General features: G+C 42.8%; 1 protein-coding gene across 2 annotated transcripts in view; it reads right to left on the bottom strand.

The window, feature by feature from the left end:
• NTM (neurotrimin) overlaps positions 1 to 17453 on the bottom strand; it is a 939822-nt gene that overhangs the window by 907582 nt on the left and 14787 nt on the right. The gene's annotated exons all lie outside the window — the stretch shown is intronic.

Genomic DNA, 17453 nt, shown 5'->3' with positions numbered 1-17453 from the left:
TATCAGATGCATCTTAATTTCAGAGATATAAAAATGTGCAGAAATATGAGCAATTGAATGAATGAAATGACATAATAAGTTTGAAATATCTTAATAAATCTGGAGTCCATAAGGGAGGTTTTGACTGGAGATACGAATTTGGCAGTCATCAGTAGATAGAGGTATTGGAAACCCTAATACTAGATGAGATCCAAAAAATGGACAGACACAAAAATTATCTGAGCACCAAGCCCTTGACACCCCAGGATACAGAGTTCAGGCAAAGGTGCAGTCAGCAAAAGAGACAGGAGAGGGATATTTAGTGAGGTAAGAAGAAAACCAGGAGAGGGTGATGCCAGGGAAGCCAAGAAGAATATTCTCAAAAGGAAAGAAAGGGTCACCTCTGTCAAGTGCAGCTGAGAGGTAGACTAAAGATCAGAAATTGACCACTGTATTTGGCAATATAAATGTTGCCCATAACTTCAACAAGGACAGTTTTAGTGGAGTGGTATGGACCAATGCCAGACAGGAGAGATGAAGAGAGAGTAACAGGAGAAAAAATACAGATGGTAAAGTAAAGATCATTCTTCTGAGAAGCTTTACTGGGAAGGGGAGCATAAAAATATGGCTGAAGCTAAGGGAAATATGAAGCCAAGAGAAGTTGTTGATGTTTTAGCTGTTTTAAACGTGGGAGATACTAGAGCAGGTGTGTGTGGATGGAAATGATTCAGTGGAGAGGAAAGAAGTAATGATGTAAAAGAAAGAGAAAGAGAATTATAGGATTGAAATCCTTGAGGGAGGAAGGAAGCCACCCAGAGCATAGGTGGAGAAGCTAAACTCGAAATGGAACAGGGTATTTTGTTTCTATTATAATAGGACTAAAGTATGGTTTTAGCAATAAGAGGCAGGTATATTGGAAGATTTGGTATCTCAAAGATGAGTTAGTACCTGAATGCTTCTATTTCCTCAATGAAATATGAGTCATCCACCCCAAATGGGAGCAAGAGGATTTTTGGAAGACTATAAACATATTGAAGAAAGGAGTGGAAGTACCAATCAGATGCCTGAAGAAAGAAAAGCCAATCTCCCAGGAATGTATAGTAGGACTCGTGGGCATAAGTAAATAATTTAAATTTAAAATGGCCTCAGATCACATTGTTCTTTCCCAGCAAGGTTCAGCTTCACAAGTCCAGGATCAGAGAAAGTAGACAGGTGGTTTCAGCTCGGCGTGAGGATTTGACAGGGAAACACAACAGAAAGAAAGAGAACCAAAGAGTTGAGGGTGTTTGCCAAGAGTTCTTATGGGGACAAAACATCTATAGTAAGGAAGGAAGAAAATGAGCACAGGAGAGGTTAAAGCCTATGGGGTATGTGATTTAGGGAATGTGCTGTAACCTTTGGGACAAGGTGGGGGAAAGACTGTCCTTGGTGAGTAATGGAGGGTGTTGTAATTTTACATGGAAGAGACAAAGACAAGCTCCAGAAAGAAGGAGGTGAGTGCATTTGAGATCAGAATATTAGCGGTGTCTCTTCCTAGAAAGTAACAACAGTCCAGGAGGCCTAAAGTTCCCAGTGTGTGGATGAAGTGTGAGCGGTTGGTTGGCTTTTCCTTTTATGCCATCTAAGCTATTCCTACTGCAAGTAAATTAGGTTTCACATTTTCTAGTCCCCAAAGCCTAATGAAGAGCAGCTGCTTGTCATCCACATGGAGAATCCTTTATTTTAATTGTGAACTTGTATTAAGTCACCCTTTAAATTTCTTTATCCTGCTGAACAACCCCATTTCCTGTGACAGTCCTCGTAGACCCGGTGATATGGCCCTTTGATCATTTCCATTGAGTTCCTCTGGAGTACTATAGAAGATGCCATAAAACTTTAATAAGGGTCCTAATAAAGGTTCAATAGTACCAGTATGACTCCAGGATATCCCATTGCATCTATCTTCTTTTTTTTTTAACCCTGGATTATATGCTGTGTTTTAATGATTACTTTCAGATAACTAGTATTTTCTTATAGTTTAACTTCAATTCTTGTTTGTTTCAGAAAATCCTTTGATCCTGTATAAGTAGACACTTATATCTAGAGTCAAATATAAGTGTCTCAATGCTTCCTTTCTACAATTCCCATGAATGAGGCCCATCTTGTATGGGTATTCATGTAACTCCTTTCTTTCTCATAGTTTCTCATCTCTTGACCTTTCTCTGAAGATCTCTCTTACCAAACTCCTTTTGGCCAATAGGTAAGCAGGAGCCTCTAAAACTTGGTTCTGTTTTCTCTATGAACTAACTACCTTTCTTTGGGGAGAGAATGAATTGTCTCTATTGATCATTCTCTTCCAAATACCTCAGTACAAGGTACTGAATCCTGGAGATGCCCTGTATATGGAACTGAGAAATGTAACAGATATCACAGTAATTGCTAAACGCAAATCCAATATCTGATCATTGTAGTTATGATATGACATGCAATTTTCATGGTGTTGCATCCATAACATTATTTATGGAATATAATCTATTCTTAGGCCCTGTGAAGCCACATTCTCCCATCCATATATATCAATGAAGATCCTTTACCCATTTCCTGCCGGCTCCGTTTCCAAAGTTGGCACTAAGTCCAGAAACCATCTGAGAAGGGCTCTCAGCTCACAGGCACACTATCCACAGTAGCAAGGTGACTTCTGCCAAGACTTTGATGACTAAGAAAAGCAAGCTAACATCTATCTCCATCAGCTGCAACTAAGATATCAAGCAGTGGCCACCAGTCACAGTTTAGCTTCTCTTTTGGTGCAACTTTAGGTTTAAATTTATATACATATAGGGGTGCCTGGGTGGTGCAGTCAATTAAGTGTCTGCCTTTGACTCATTTCATGACCCCAGGGTCCTGGGATGGAGCCTCCATCAGGCTCCCTGCTCATGGGAAGCCTGCTTCTCCCTCTCCTCCCCACTCATGCTCTCTCTCACTTTCTCTCTCTCTCTAATAAATAAATAAAATCTTTAAAAAATAAATTTATATATATAAATATGGTCAGAATCAAGTGGTGATGAAGATAATTATGGGACAATGAAAAAGATGATGATGAAATATAGAGGAAGGAAATTCTTTCAGTTTACCATTTCTACTAATTGCCTCACTTAAAGCATCTTGTCTGAATGCCCAGTTTCCTCAGGGAAGACACACATTGGTAAGCACTAAGGACATCCAATGGAACATGGAGAAGGAAGTAGTGGCTGCTGAGACATCTAAACATTAGATATTAAAATATAGTGTCTCTCTATATTGAATACCTAATATCAAGCACCACCATATATCCATTTATCTTTGTAGCACCACAAAGGCTTAAGTGTTATAGCTGATTAAATAAGGTTAAATAGCTCATAGCCAGCAGAGGACACATCAGATATTTGAACCCTTGTCTACTTGTTATTAAAACCCATGTTTTAACCAAAGGGAAACAATTGAAAGAGAAATCCCAATATTCTTTCCTGGGCTAAAGAGTGTAACAAACACACTGTCTCAAATACTACAGATACTTTGATGGGATTTGGGCCTTCGGTGGGAATAGGTAAAGCTATATGATGTGGGAGTTTATTCTTTGTGTGGCCTGGGGATGATTTATAAGGCCTCTAGGATTTTGTTTGTTAATTAAAAGTTTTTCTGATCACTAAATATTTTGGGCTTTGGGGATTTTAAGGGTTTTAACATCTATCTATCATCTGTCCTCTCTTTCTTGCTCTCACTCCCTGCCACTTCCCCAGTCTTCCTCTCTCTGTCTCTAAGCTCCTGTCTGTGTCTACATGGGCCTCATTTTTGTTTTTTTTAATTCTATCTCAATGTGAGAGAAGTGACTATGGTTGAAGAGGTTTAGTAACAGATTTTAGAAACTTAAAAGGCCCAGGGCTAGACCCAGAGAGAGGAAGAAGAAAACTAGTTTTACTCCAACCTCAAGGGAGAGAAATTAAATAATAAGGAACACATGTCCTAGATTTTCTAAAATATGCCTCACTTTAAATCTTATAGTCCATCATCCCCATAAACACACCTGCACTTCTCGGAACTTTGGGGCCAACTAATAGTTCAGCACATGGGGTTTTTCTGGGAACAGATAACCTCAGACTTCCTTCTCTGGCATCTCTCCCAGGTCACCAGATTTTAAAAAAAGGAGGGGAGCGGGTGCCTGGGTGGCTCAGTGGGTTAAGCCGCTGCCTTCAGCTCAGGTCATGATCTCAGAGTCCTGGGATCGAGTCCCGCATCGGGCTCTCTGCTCAGCGGAGAGCCTGCTTCCCTCTCTCTCTCTGCCTGCCTCTCTATCTACTTGTGATTTCTCTCTGTCAAATAAATAAATAAAATCTTTAAAAAAAAAAAAAAAAAAAAAGGAGGGGAGCAAAAATGTATTCTGTGTCCACAATGTATGGGTACTTTTATGTATATACTGGCATTTAATCATCAAGATCATCTCATAGATGACAAAACTAAAGCTGAGAGAGAATAAACAAATTGCTCAAGGTCAGATAATAAGTGGTAGAATTGGGATTCAAACCAAGGTTCCCCAAGCTCTGTGATTTTGGTTAACACTACAAGATCTAGAACAGAGACACTGTCTAAGGATAAAGATTGTGCATCTGGAAGGAGCTCCTCTGGTGCTTTATACTTCGGAAATGGCATATAGTCTTTAGCATAAAGAGATAGTACCCTAACATGAAGCCTCAGGAAAGCTAGTAGAAACAGAAACTGAATTACCATAGCTTCAGGATAGCTGGTAAACCTGAAGAAAGATTGAATAAAAGGGACAAGTGATATCCTAATCATCTACTCATTACAGCTTTCTTATTCTACAATACTCTAAGTTTGTTGGTTCCCTTTGCAGCTTCCCTGTGATAACTGGGGGAAGGGAAGGTCATGATGGTTATATGCCTTTCTCCCTTTCACTATAATGTGCTACCAACTGGTGATGAGTAGTATTAAGGTGATTCTATCCCATAGAGGTAATAGGATCAGTCTTATCCTATTTGAATATTGGCAAATTTGGTTGTTGAATATTGGCAAATTTCAAAGCCCAATTTAACACTGTAATCATGATCATGCATAGAATTTTTCCTAATCATGGCAGAGCACAGAGCCACCCATCCATTTCTATGCAGCAGGAAGAGCCATCCCAGTGACTCTGGAGAGCCAGATAGATGGTAAAGAACAGGGTCCCCAAAGTCCTACATTCTCCCTCACCTATAACTGACTTGTGAATAAGTGGTTAGGATAAGAATAGGAGCTGAACGCATAAGGAGCACAACCTGCCTCATCATACTTCTCAAATCTCAGGGGAACACTTTGTGAAGGAGGTGGTATGTGCCTAGTGTAAGAAACAGGCTTGGTGGCTATGCTTCCAACGCTTGAATCCCATCTTACCACCAGCTTCTGTGTGAGCTGAACCCCATTTCTCCTGTCTGTAAAATTATGATAAATGTAGCACCCACTTCATAGAAACATTGTAAAAATTAACAGAAATAATACATGCATAGCAATTAGGATTATACCTGGTAGCTAGTGGGCAGTCAATTTAAACTATTGTTATTACAGGAGATTATTCCTTTGGGTTGTAAAGCCTTCAAGCCTTTACATAAAACTTACTACAAGTCTGTTCCAGCTCTCAGTATTCAGAAGGGTCACCCGATCTCTCTTGTGCCACTTGGATATCCCTATAAATTAAAGGGAAGATCCAAAGGGAGATAACTGTGGGTTCCCAGAGGTTCTAGCTGGGAAAAAACTAAAGGTGCCTTCCTTTTAAAGTACAATGGACCGTAGTTTGCAGTGGGATATGAAGAGGGAGGCAAGGGTTTTAATAGAAGTCTGGGATCCATATACATATCGAGCACTGTGGGCAGATGCAGTAGATATTTCTCAACATATACCACTCACATTATTTCTAAATACATATAGATGCTACTGTATTTAACTGCACACACACTGTTTATGTTACATAATTTATGATGACTTTTACTGTGTTTTTTCCTTAATTATTGCACATAAAAAAATCACATTAATTTTATGTTGTCACCCAACACATTTTTCAAGCCCTTTTACTTAGAAATATAGAAGACCATCATATAATGAAAGAAGTACAAAATCAGGGGAGGAGAGACCTGACTTCTGTCAGAGTGCTGCTTTTCTAACTCACCTTGGGGTCTGGAGTCTCTTTACTTCTCTAGGCCTCAGTTTCCCCTGAGTCAAGAGGTTTTATGGTAATATTATTTCTAGTGGCCTGGTCTAAGGAAACAATCATAAAATTGGAATGAGGCTATATTCATGATGATGTTCACTAAAACATTATTTATACCAGCCAAAAATTAGAACAACATAAATGTCCAAACATAGGGTAATGGTATTGTACATCTACTTGATGTAAAGTAATGAAACCAATTAAAATTATGTTCACTAATACTATGTAACAGCATGGAAAATTGCTTCTGATCTATTCTTAAAAGAAAAAATGAGATATAAATGATATGATTATAACTATATAATAAAAACCATGGCAGAGAATAAGAAAAAAATTGGAAGAAATACATTAAATGAAATTGTGCATGAGTGACTCTAAATCTTTTAAAACTACTTTTGTGTGGTGTCCAAATTATATTTAATAAGGATACATTACTTAAACAAAACAAAATACATCAATAATAATCAGCTGAGAAAGTTGGGGTAAATGTTTCTAAGGCCCCTTCATTTCTAAAATCCAGCAGCAGTCTTTGAGATTTAAAGGCATAATAGATTTGTGGAAGCCGTTTCGAAGGCATCCAGCCCCACGCAATTATAATGCCCTATTATTATTAACTCGCACCAAGAAAGAACTAACACAAATCCATTACAAAAGCAAAGTAGGGAAATGAGAAAGAGGCAGATGACACAGTATTCCACTCTCTGTGAAAGCTCTTTTTGGTTGGAATATTCTTGACGCAACCTTTGGAAGAATGAATTTTACACAGCTTTCTGCCATGCAGCCCTCTTTGCCCTTTGTGCTGACATAATTGTCAAGCTGGTTTTATTGCATTCTCAAGTGATGGGCAGAACAGATGGCCAAAGCCCAGCCTGGGGACTGGTGTCTGCTTAGAGTGTCAGTGATGTTTTGCAGGGAAGGGGGAGAGAGGTATGGCTGGCCCTGTAAGGAATAGGGGCTGGGACCACACAGGTAGGGAGACTAAAAATGAAACAGGGCGCTGGCTGGCTTCCATGTAGGAAACCACATAGAAGCTCATTTATATGTCGCAGCGCCAGTGTGAATGGAGGCACAATGGGGAATCAACCTAGGAAAGTCGATTTTTAGCCTGAATCATAGGTCACTGGTTATAATCTCCACCAGAACAGGAACAGCTTAAAAAGTAGGTCTTTATTTCATGCAAGATGGTGTGTCACTTAGTATTTCCTCGTAGGAACTGGGGGAGTGGATTAAACAAGATGAATACTAAACAAACAAACAAACAAACAAAACCACTGGACTTAAATTGAAGAGCTCTGGATTCAACCTATGACCCTGCAATGTACATAAATCTCAGACTGGGCACTAACTCTTTAGGCCTCAGTTTACCTATCCATAAAATGAGGCTAACCCACTTTGGAAGAGTATTATAAAGGATTAAATGACATCATCTATGAGGTGCCTGGTTCTTGGTAGGCCCTGAGGGTCATCTCAGTTTAACATGTGGATTTGAGACAGCCTTGAAAATAAGCTCAAGTCTATAACTCCAAATGTCTAGTACAAAAATGGGAAGTATCAAGAGAAATCAGGTGATTGGTCAAAAATGAATTAAATGTGCACTTTCTATTTTCCTCATCTATTTGTGTTTGCTTTTGTTAGAGTTCTAAGCTCGGGGGCATGGTGTTTGACAATACAAGAATTTAAGAGCACAGCTGGTGGAAGGGACCTGAGTCACTGGCAGGGCCCTTTGGGCAGACTCATGAGTCAAACAATAAAATCACAATATCTAATAAGATCAAAGTCTTTAAAAAATACGAAATCCAAGGATAAAAGAAGTGAGGCTTAGAGACGTGAAGTGATTTGCGCAGAGTCATACAGCTAATAGGTAACAGAGTAGATACTCACATCTAGATTCTCCTATTCCCAGTTTAACATTCTTTCTATGACATGTTTTGGATGATTCAAAATACATTTTTCTGGCTCAAGAACTATGATATGAATGTAACAGTATTCTAGGTTGGAAAGTATCCATACTCTCCAGTATGAATGAGGACAGGGGGCTGCTTCAGCAAGAGGTTGGGATATATATGCAGTGGGCAAGTAAAAGGCAAGAAGTGATATCGATCATGACACCTTGCCTCGATGTTATCAGTTTTACAAGTTTAATATAACTGCAACTCCATTTAATCCTTGCAGATTTCACCTTACTAGTTGGGCAGGACAGATGTTTTAGAAATAAGGAAATATTATAAATAATTATTTAGAATATTATAATATTCTAAATAATTATTTATAATATTAAAATATTCTAAGACTATTTATTTATTTCTAAATTCTTTATTTATTTTTATTGACGGCACAATGTTACATAAGCTTCCGGTGTCCGATATGGTGATTCCACAGCTCTCTACCCTGGGCTGTGCTCCCTACAAGCGTGGCAACCACCTGTCATCGTACAACACTATTACGATACCATAAACTATTCCCTGTGCTGTGCCCTTCATACCCATGATGTATTCAACTGTAACTGGAAGCCTGTGACTCCACTTTGTAGATGAGGAGGGAAGTTAAGCGTCCTGCCCAAAGTCTCATAGCCTCTTGTGCGATTGTGGGGAAAGTGGTGAGCATTCTTGCCATGAAGAAAGAGAATTCCTTCCATGACCTCTTTCAGCATGCTAATTCGGAGCCTATTCTCGAGTGTTTGAAGAATCACGTGGATGGTTTTCGGCGTGACTTACCTCTGGAGCTCCCTATGGTCTGCCACTTTAGGAGCTACAAAACCATGGCGTGACACTGGGTCAGTAACTCCGCTCAGGATGCTGCCGTGGCCCTGGGAGTCCAAAGATATCCGAGTGTGTGTATCTGCCTGGAACTTTAAGCCACTAGGCATTTTTTAAAAGAGAAATGCCGGCAACCAAAGAACAAACTGGGTTGACATCTGGTGGTGGGGATAGGGGGTGGAGGACAAAAGAACAGAGGAAATCAGCCGGGCTTTATCAACTCCACCATGCCTTTCCCCTGGCGGGCAGCAACTAGGTACCAGCCACTTGCCTCTTTACAGTTTTAACTAAAAGGAGCATTACAGAGGTGAATTAACATTTAAAAAGAATGTAAAAACTCAGAGCTGTTCTAATGATGATTAATGGAGAGCTATAAGGGGGCCATGACCTGCTAGTGTCATTAAATGGATTGGCAGGTTTCTGAGCATTAATTATAAATAGCCACAGGAGTTCTCCTGCTTCACAGAATGATGATAAATCCAAGTCTCTGAGAGAGAAGAAGAAAGGGAAGCAAAGAGGGGAAAAAAGTTTGCCTGTAAGTGTCTGCCTGTGTGTTGTGGGGAGGAGGAGAGAGTGGAGGGAATGAGATAAATGATAAATTAGACCCTGCCAGTCAATCACATTTTCTAAATGTTTTATGTCCCAAAAGCTATAAAAGCAATATTCCTTTCTGCCCTTATTGGAGCCATTTCTGTAGAGCAATCACATCAGTTTCCTTGGGGATTTCCACTGAAATGTGCTTTGCCTTTTCTTTTTATATTTACTCTCCAGCCTGTGACCAAGGGAGGGTCAGAGTCCGCATACAAATGGGCGGGAGAGACCCAGTGACCAGGCAAGGCAGGCTGAGTAAGAGGCCCTGGCTGGGGGCCCTGCCCCCCCCCCCCCCCCCACTGCCCAGGCAAACTCACAGAGAGCCCAGGTTTTTTCCATTCATCCTGGGACGATCTCAGTGAACAGGCCAGTACCCTGATAGAGCAGACAGTGAGGACTCTGTACCAATTCTGCTGACTCAACAGACCATAAGCATCATGAAGGCAAGGATGGACTCGGGGCCTGCTTTATTCATCGCTGGAATCCAGACGGGTGCCGAGCATCCCGGGACTTCCAGACAGAGAAGCATAGTCAGCCTGCGTGCCTGGCCTGTGTCGGCTGAGAACGGGAGCTGGGCTGGGCCCATCTCCCCCGGCGCCCTCCCTTCCCATCTACCAGGGACAAGACTCCTCAGGCTTCAGTTTCTATTCCTGGTGAAGAGATGAAGACAGAGATGGGACAGGGAGGCAGAGATAGAATGAAAGAAAGAAGCCCCAAACTAGGATTTGGAATAATGGATACTCCGGACAATGTTATATTTTTTGTGTCGTTACTTTTCCGGGCTTTCGGCTGCAAGTCATTATTTCAGCTGATTGGAAAATGGTGTTGAAAGACCTGCTTCTCTGGTACAATTTTCCTCATATCCTATTAGTTGCAATACAATTACAGAGAATACATCAATTCCTGGCCTGCCCGCCGCTGCCGCCGGAGCCGCCTATTAAAAAGCGGCCTTATTAATGGAATTGTACATCTAGGATTAATCGGCTTGTGTTGGCCATTTACATTTCTCATTCCACAAGCACTTTTGTTTGCTTAATAGGCTGAAGGAGGTAGGAAATGACACAACAAAAGCCTCTCCCAATTGCCACGCGTATCACTGGTGGATTTAATATCCCCTCCTTCTTTTATCCTGAAGTGCTGCAGAGGGATAAGATCTGGCACGTGCCACTAGGGAAAAGCAAGGCGGCAGCGAAACAGCCATTGGTGGACAAGCAGGAAGGAAGGAGGGGCCAAGAGAGAGGCCTGCACCAGAAGAAGGTCTTTGCATTTCCAGGAAGGAGCACAGGCTCCTGCTTTCCGCCTACTCTACTCTAGGAGGTTCACCTGGCAGGAGGTGGCACCCTGGGGACAAAGCTCAGGAAAGCAGGATCCCACTGGCAGGGCTGGAGGAGCACAGGGAGCCAGTTGCCCAGCTTTCAGGGGAACGGATGCACCCTCCCCTTTGCCGTGAGTGACTTCGGCAAGTTGTCCTTTATCTAGGCTGCTGTGTTTTTGTTAATCCTGGTCTGGCTCTCTGCCCCTATACACATTCCTCCATCATTTCCCTTTAGGGCTTAGGGAACAGACATAAGGCTAGTGGATTCTCCTCACTCTACTACCAGGCCAAGGCAAGCACAGTGTAACTTAAAGGGGAAGGGGAAGGGATGGGGGAAATCAGGTAGGTCCAGTTGGCTCCCGGTTTTTGTTTTTGTTTTTTTTCTGTTGGTATGGGTAACTTAGAACTGACAGCTTGGGATTTCTCTTTGGAACTTAGGGAAGGAAAATGCAGAGCATCATGGCAGAATTCTTACGTTCACTGGATTCCAAAAGATGAACCACCAGGCAGCTGTCCGCAGCAGCAATCTGCCTAGGAAAGAGTGTGCCAGAGAGAAATGCCAGCCCATCTGAGTGATAATCCCCAACTGCAGGGGAGTGGTGGTGAAAGCAAGGTTGGAGGGAAGTGTGGAGACTCCAGGCCCTTCCTTACCCGGGGTACCCTCTGAGGGTAGCATAATAGACCTTCAACTCCTCCCCCACACATGGGACTATAGGGAATTCACCAGGACATCAGAGAGGCTTGAACTCACCCCCCCACACCCCGCCCAGGGAAAACTGCTAAAAATAATAGAACTTAGACATTTTCATCAAACCTTATCTCCACAGAGTTCAGCTTTTCCTTTCCGGAACAGGATGGGGACGGGGAGGAAGGAAACGCAGGTTTTACCACTGGGTGGGCTTCGACATCAAGCTCCTGGGAGAGAGTCCAGGTTGTTGACAGATGGGGAGCAGATGTTCTCTCTCTAGGCAGGAGCCACACCTCCCAGCCAGGGCCAGTGTCCACCGGACCATCATCTTCTCCTGTCCTCTCCTCAACCCGCTCCATGAGGCAATGCTTATGAAAGTTCATCCTTGCAACAGCCATGCTCTGTTGAATTTGCTCCTCCCTTGGTCTCTGGCTGGCTGGCTTCGCCCGCCACCCAGGGAAGTCTGTGAGATCTCGAATGCTGGGCAGCTGAGGCTTATGAAGCCCAGAGCGCCTTGCCAGCCAGGGGCTCTGTGATTCAACAGAGGGCTCCAGCCTCAGGGAGGGCATAACCCCAGCAGTACGGTCCATGTATGTTGGAGCGATGTAATATAGTATGACTTTTCATTGTAATGGGATTTTTCTAGACCACTAAGAAAAAAAGACTCCATTAACCGCACTACAAAGGCCTCTACTTATTAGTATTTTAGAACAGTGGCAAAACATTTCGTGAATCTAATTATTGCTGACAAATATGAAAATTGAAATCAAAGTTAAATTTTCAGCTACAGTGCCTCATATACCAGCCTTCTCTGACTTCAACTACTGCACCAACACATTTATTCCTCCAATAGTTTCAGCAGAAGATTGGCTATTTTCCCTCTCCCCTAATACTGCTTGCCTGCTTCCCCCAGCCCCTCAGCCCTCCCTGGCTCAGACCCTATATATTTTGAAGCATTAAATCTGACATATTCATCTTGGTGGCTGGCACGAGCTAACTAACTTCATGTTTACTTGTCACAGATAGAGAAATGGGTTGAGCAGGGTGCTGGGGAGGCTGCTTGCCTCTCCCCACCCCCCACTCCCTCCGCCCCCAGTCCCCTAGCCTTCTTTTTTTAAATTTTTTTTTCAGATAAAAATCATTTGACTGATTTCAAATTCCTCGTGATATCAGGACAGGAAAAAAAAAAGGACTTGTCAACACCTTTCTTTCTTTTTCCCTATTAAGCATACTGTAAAAATCAATCCCTTTTGTCACTTCACTCTGCTTGCGAGAATGTTTAATGGATGTCAAGGGAGCTAATGATCGCTGGTAGAAAATTCATTTTAGATTTGCTATTTATAAAGTACTCAGTACTCAGGTGGGAAATTAACATGAGGCAAGGAGTCGGGTGGGGTGGGGGAGGGAGAGAAATATAGAACTGGGGCCCTGCCAGGCTGCCAGTTGCTTTGTGTGGGCGGCACCCGAGGCATTCTGGGGGCAGAGGCCACGTGTGTCAGAGATGCTGGGTGGGACAGGGCAAAGAGCATGGGCTCAGGAAACATCCAGACCCAGGGAAGTTGATCTTTCTGAACTAAAATTTTCTCAGCACTAAAATCATATCTATAGCACCTAGCTCACAAGGTTGTAGAAAGAATGAAATAAAATATTACCAGTGCATGGCACTGAGGACTAGTACATGTTTAATAAATGTTAAATCTCTCTCCCTGTAGCCCCATAGCCCTGGATGGGGATCAGGACAGGACGGGTCAGGACAGAATTGCTCTAGGATCTGGAACCGGCCGCGGGGGCTCTCACACAGGAGCCCACAGAAGGGGTGCTCCCCCACCCCGTATTTACAACATTCCTGTGATCAGATTAGCCAGTGGTTGTCAAACAGCAGTGAGCGTCAGAATCCTCTCCGGGGCTTCTCAATACACAGACTGCTAGGTCTCATTTCAGAGGTTCTGAAAGTCTGTAAGGCCTGGGGCGGGGCCCAAGAATCTCCTCCTGGTAAGTTCCCAGGTGATCCTGATGCTGCTGGCCTGGGACCACACCTGGGGAGCACAGAGGTGGGCATACAAACTCAGCTGTCTCCTGAAACAGTGTAGCCCCAACGTCCAACCAGCGCCTAGCAGACAGACAAGTCCTTCCCCGCCCTGACTCAGCCACACCCCCTCAAAGCAGTATAGGACTCAGAAGTCTGAGGCAAATCACTGAGTGCTAGTTAATTCATTCCCCGATTTACGTCAGGGGCCAAGCAGGAGAGGCAAGTGCCGAGGTTAAGTTTCCGGCTTGCTGCGGTCTGTGGTCAAGCCTCAGTTTCCCCTCTCCATGGCTGGTGTCTCAAGTGTTCACATGGATCCGCTTTGTCCCACAATATGCCCTCAGTCGCACACGGAGCTCCAGGTCAGAAAGCCTCAGTCTACCCACACCCTTCTAATTTCTCCTTTTCCTTGCCCTTCTTTTGGATACTTCTCTGTTATATTTGGATTAACTGCAAATCTCCTTTGATTACTCACTCTCTGTTGAAACAGACAACCTGTTGCCACGTGTTTGATTACTGAATCCCAGGGGAGTTCCTATTTGTAATGCAGCCAGTTACAGTACACTTGGCATTACACACAGTCATTGAGCTGCTAATTCATTGTCTAAGAAGTTGCTTTTCAGTTTCTGATTTTTCAATAATAGGCTTCTCACGAAGCCCTTAAGCTTCGGAAATAGGCCAAAAACTGCTTTTCCAGTCATTTACATAAACACAAGCAGATCAGGAGGGGGAAAAAATGGAATAGTTTTACATGTAACTCCTGGGGCTCTGGAGCCTTCTTAGATAGCACGTCAAGGCTGCAGGTCTGCAAAAGCACCGGGGGAAGTATGCCGGCTCACAGAAAACCTGACACCAAGGCGAATGATAAATCCTGAAATTTCTCCTGACGCCTAGGCTGCCGCTTTGCCGGAGCTGGGTGGATATTCTGGGCACCAGCAAATTGTTCTGTCAGCAAGCCGCTCCCTCAGCTGCATCTTGTTAGGGAGTCTGTCACTCATTCCCCAGTCACAGCACCACAGTCCCACCTCTGAGGTGGTGTCCTGTCACCTGGGACAGGTAGGGAGGTGGTGTAGAAAACCCGCCCAGGAGCCAGAGCCCCAAGGGGAGCTCCATCTCCCTGAAGCTTGCTCCACATTTCAGCTGTGGGAGATGTGGATTCAGGGCCTGGCTCTTCCATGGGTGTTCTGTTACTTCAAGAGGAAGGAACTTTCCGGTGTGGGGGCCACTTTCAACCACCACCTTGTTTCTATCTCTCCTCTCTCAATCTCTCCCTCCCTTTTTTCAAATGTAGATTTTACAAATAACCCAGTGAGCCAGAAAGAACAGCCATTCTTTTTCTTCCCAGACAAATAATTTTCCTCTTCATTAAAGAGTAAAGAAAAAGACTACTATAACTTCTACCTTTAAAACACCGAATTCTGACCAGGCTGCTTTCCTTGCACACATAGCCCTTAAGGGACAAAAAGGAAGGTGCCAGATAAAAACAGAAAAGAAACAAGATGCCCAGTTAAATTTGAAATTCAGATCAATAGCAAATAATTTTTTTTTGTATAAGTATGTGCTATGCATAATAAAAAAATTACTTGTTGCTTATCTGGAATTCAAATTTATTGGGCGTCCTGAATTTTTGTTTGCTAAACCTGGCAATCCTAGCAAAAGGGAATATTCAATTACTTAGTTTAGATAGTTTCATAGCTTACATACCACTAAGCTTGCTTTGTCCTGATTTTTTTTTCCCCTGAGGTGGCTATATTCAAGAGAAACTGAGACCCCCGCTATGAGGGCAGAAAGGTAACTATACCCACTCCCAATGCAAGCACACACCCAGATCCCAGACTGGGAGTGGCCCTTCCAGTCAGAGATCCCTCCATATGTGTTCACCATTTCTCTAAGTCCGTGGTTCCTCAAATTTAGCATCAATCACCTGAAGGGCTTATTAAAATGCACACAGCTATGTTTCAGAAAGCCCCAGACTTTCGGATTCAAAGACCACACTTGGACAACCACAGATCTAAGGACATTGTGTAGAAACAAAACCCTTCCTCTTCCCCATGGGCAGACAAGGAACTATAGAAACTGCTATGAGGGGTCTCCTTGAAGGCTCAGTGTAGAAATGGTGGGATAGAATAGGTTTCAAATATCTTTGTCCTCCTTTTCAGCCTTTTAAATTCTTTTCCTGGCTTTATTTATTCCATCATTCCATCTTAAACATTAAAACAAGTTAGGACAGTGGGCTAATCCTGCAGGAAGGACATCCCTGACAAAGAGCAGTGTGTGCAAAGGCACTGTGCTGAGGCAGGGCATTTGTGTCCAGGGTCAGTGTCTGGGGTCAGTGGGGCAAAACACCAGAAGCAGAAGGATGCCAGAAGACAGAGCAAGAAAGAGGCTGAGACAAAAATAGAGAAGGGACTTCTATGCCAAGTTAAGGAACTTGTGCTATTGTCTTGAAAGCCAGCTATATGGAGTTAATGGATATTTTAAGAAATGACTGAGGTGACAAAATTTGATTTTTTTTAGCAAGATAATTAATTATTAGCAAGAGAAAAGATGGACTCACCTGAGGAGAAAACTGGTAGCAGGGAACTATTTAGAGGCATCATTAGTTCAGCAAGACATGGCTGGAGCTTGAACTGAGATAGGATTCCCCACGGAGGAGAGGAGGGACACATAGATACAGGGGGTCACTCAGAGGCAGACCTGAATTGAGCTGGTGAATCCTGAATAGGAGCAAGAGGGGTGGGGGAGGGTAGAGGGGGAAGTACAGTCCCCAGGTTTCACAAGCATAATTCAGTGAAACGTGGAAGCTGCATTCCAAGGAAGTTTACATATCCTATTTTACAGATGAAGAAAGCAAAGGCTCTGGAGGGAAAAAAAAAAGCAAAAAAACCTCAATTCCCAAAAGTCACAGTTAATGACAGGGCTGGGATGTGACGGATGTGACCATCAAGAAATATGGTCTATGTGGACATGCTCTGCAAACCATAAATATAAAACTGTGTCTGGTATAATTCCTTCAAGAGTCAACTAAAGAAAAAAGTTGGAGGTGAGCCCATGTTTAAGAGATAGTCTGCTACCATCTTCTAAATGGTAGGACCAGAACCATAAAAAGAGATGAAAAAATCAGGTAGGAATGGATGAGATTGTATCTTAACATCCAGAGAGAAGAGAATGTCATGAGGACAGGAGGGAGATTCTGTGCAACTCCGTGTTCACAGTCAGCCCTTTTGCGCATTACACAAGTCACTGTTTTAGTCCTTTTCTGCTTTCTGGAAAACACACCCTACAGGTTTACGGACGCCTTTGTGAACATGAACACACGTGTGCAAACACACATCTTCCCCAAATGACACTCAGAGAAAACCACAGCCATTGAGTGCAGACTCCTTCACCTTCCCGCAACCAAGCTGTAAGGGTTACCTGAATCCAAACTGTATGAGGACAGCAGATTCACTCTCTTTTTTCATTTTTCTTTACCAGAGTAAGCTATGCAGCGTAAAATTTATCACTTTAACCATTTTAAATGTGCAGTTCACTGGCATTAAGTACATCCAAACTGTTCAGCATCCATCTCCAGAACTTTTCATTATCCCAAAGAGAAACTTTACCCACTAAACAATAACTACCCATTTCTTCCTCCTGTCAGTTGCTGGAAACTTCTATTTTCTGTCTGGATGAATTTGCCTTCTAGCTACCTCATATGAGTGGAATCATACAATATTTGCCCTTTCATGTCTGACTTCTTTCACTTAAGATCATGTTTTCAAGGTTCATCCATGTAGTAGCACATGTCAGAAATTTATTATTTTCATTAAGGCTGGATAATTCTTGATTGTATGTATGCACCATATTTCATTTATCCATTCATCTCCTGAGTGACACTTGGGTTG

The sequence above is a fragment of the Mustela lutreola genome, chromosome 1 (assembly GCF_030435805.1).
Source record: "Mustela lutreola isolate mMusLut2 chromosome 1, mMusLut2.pri, whole genome shotgun sequence".
NCBI classification, from domain to species: Eukaryota; Metazoa; Chordata; class Mammalia; order Carnivora; family Mustelidae; genus Mustela; species Mustela lutreola.
The sequence above is the reverse complement of the archived record's forward strand: the minus strand, read 5'-3'. Positions and strand labels throughout refer to the sequence as shown.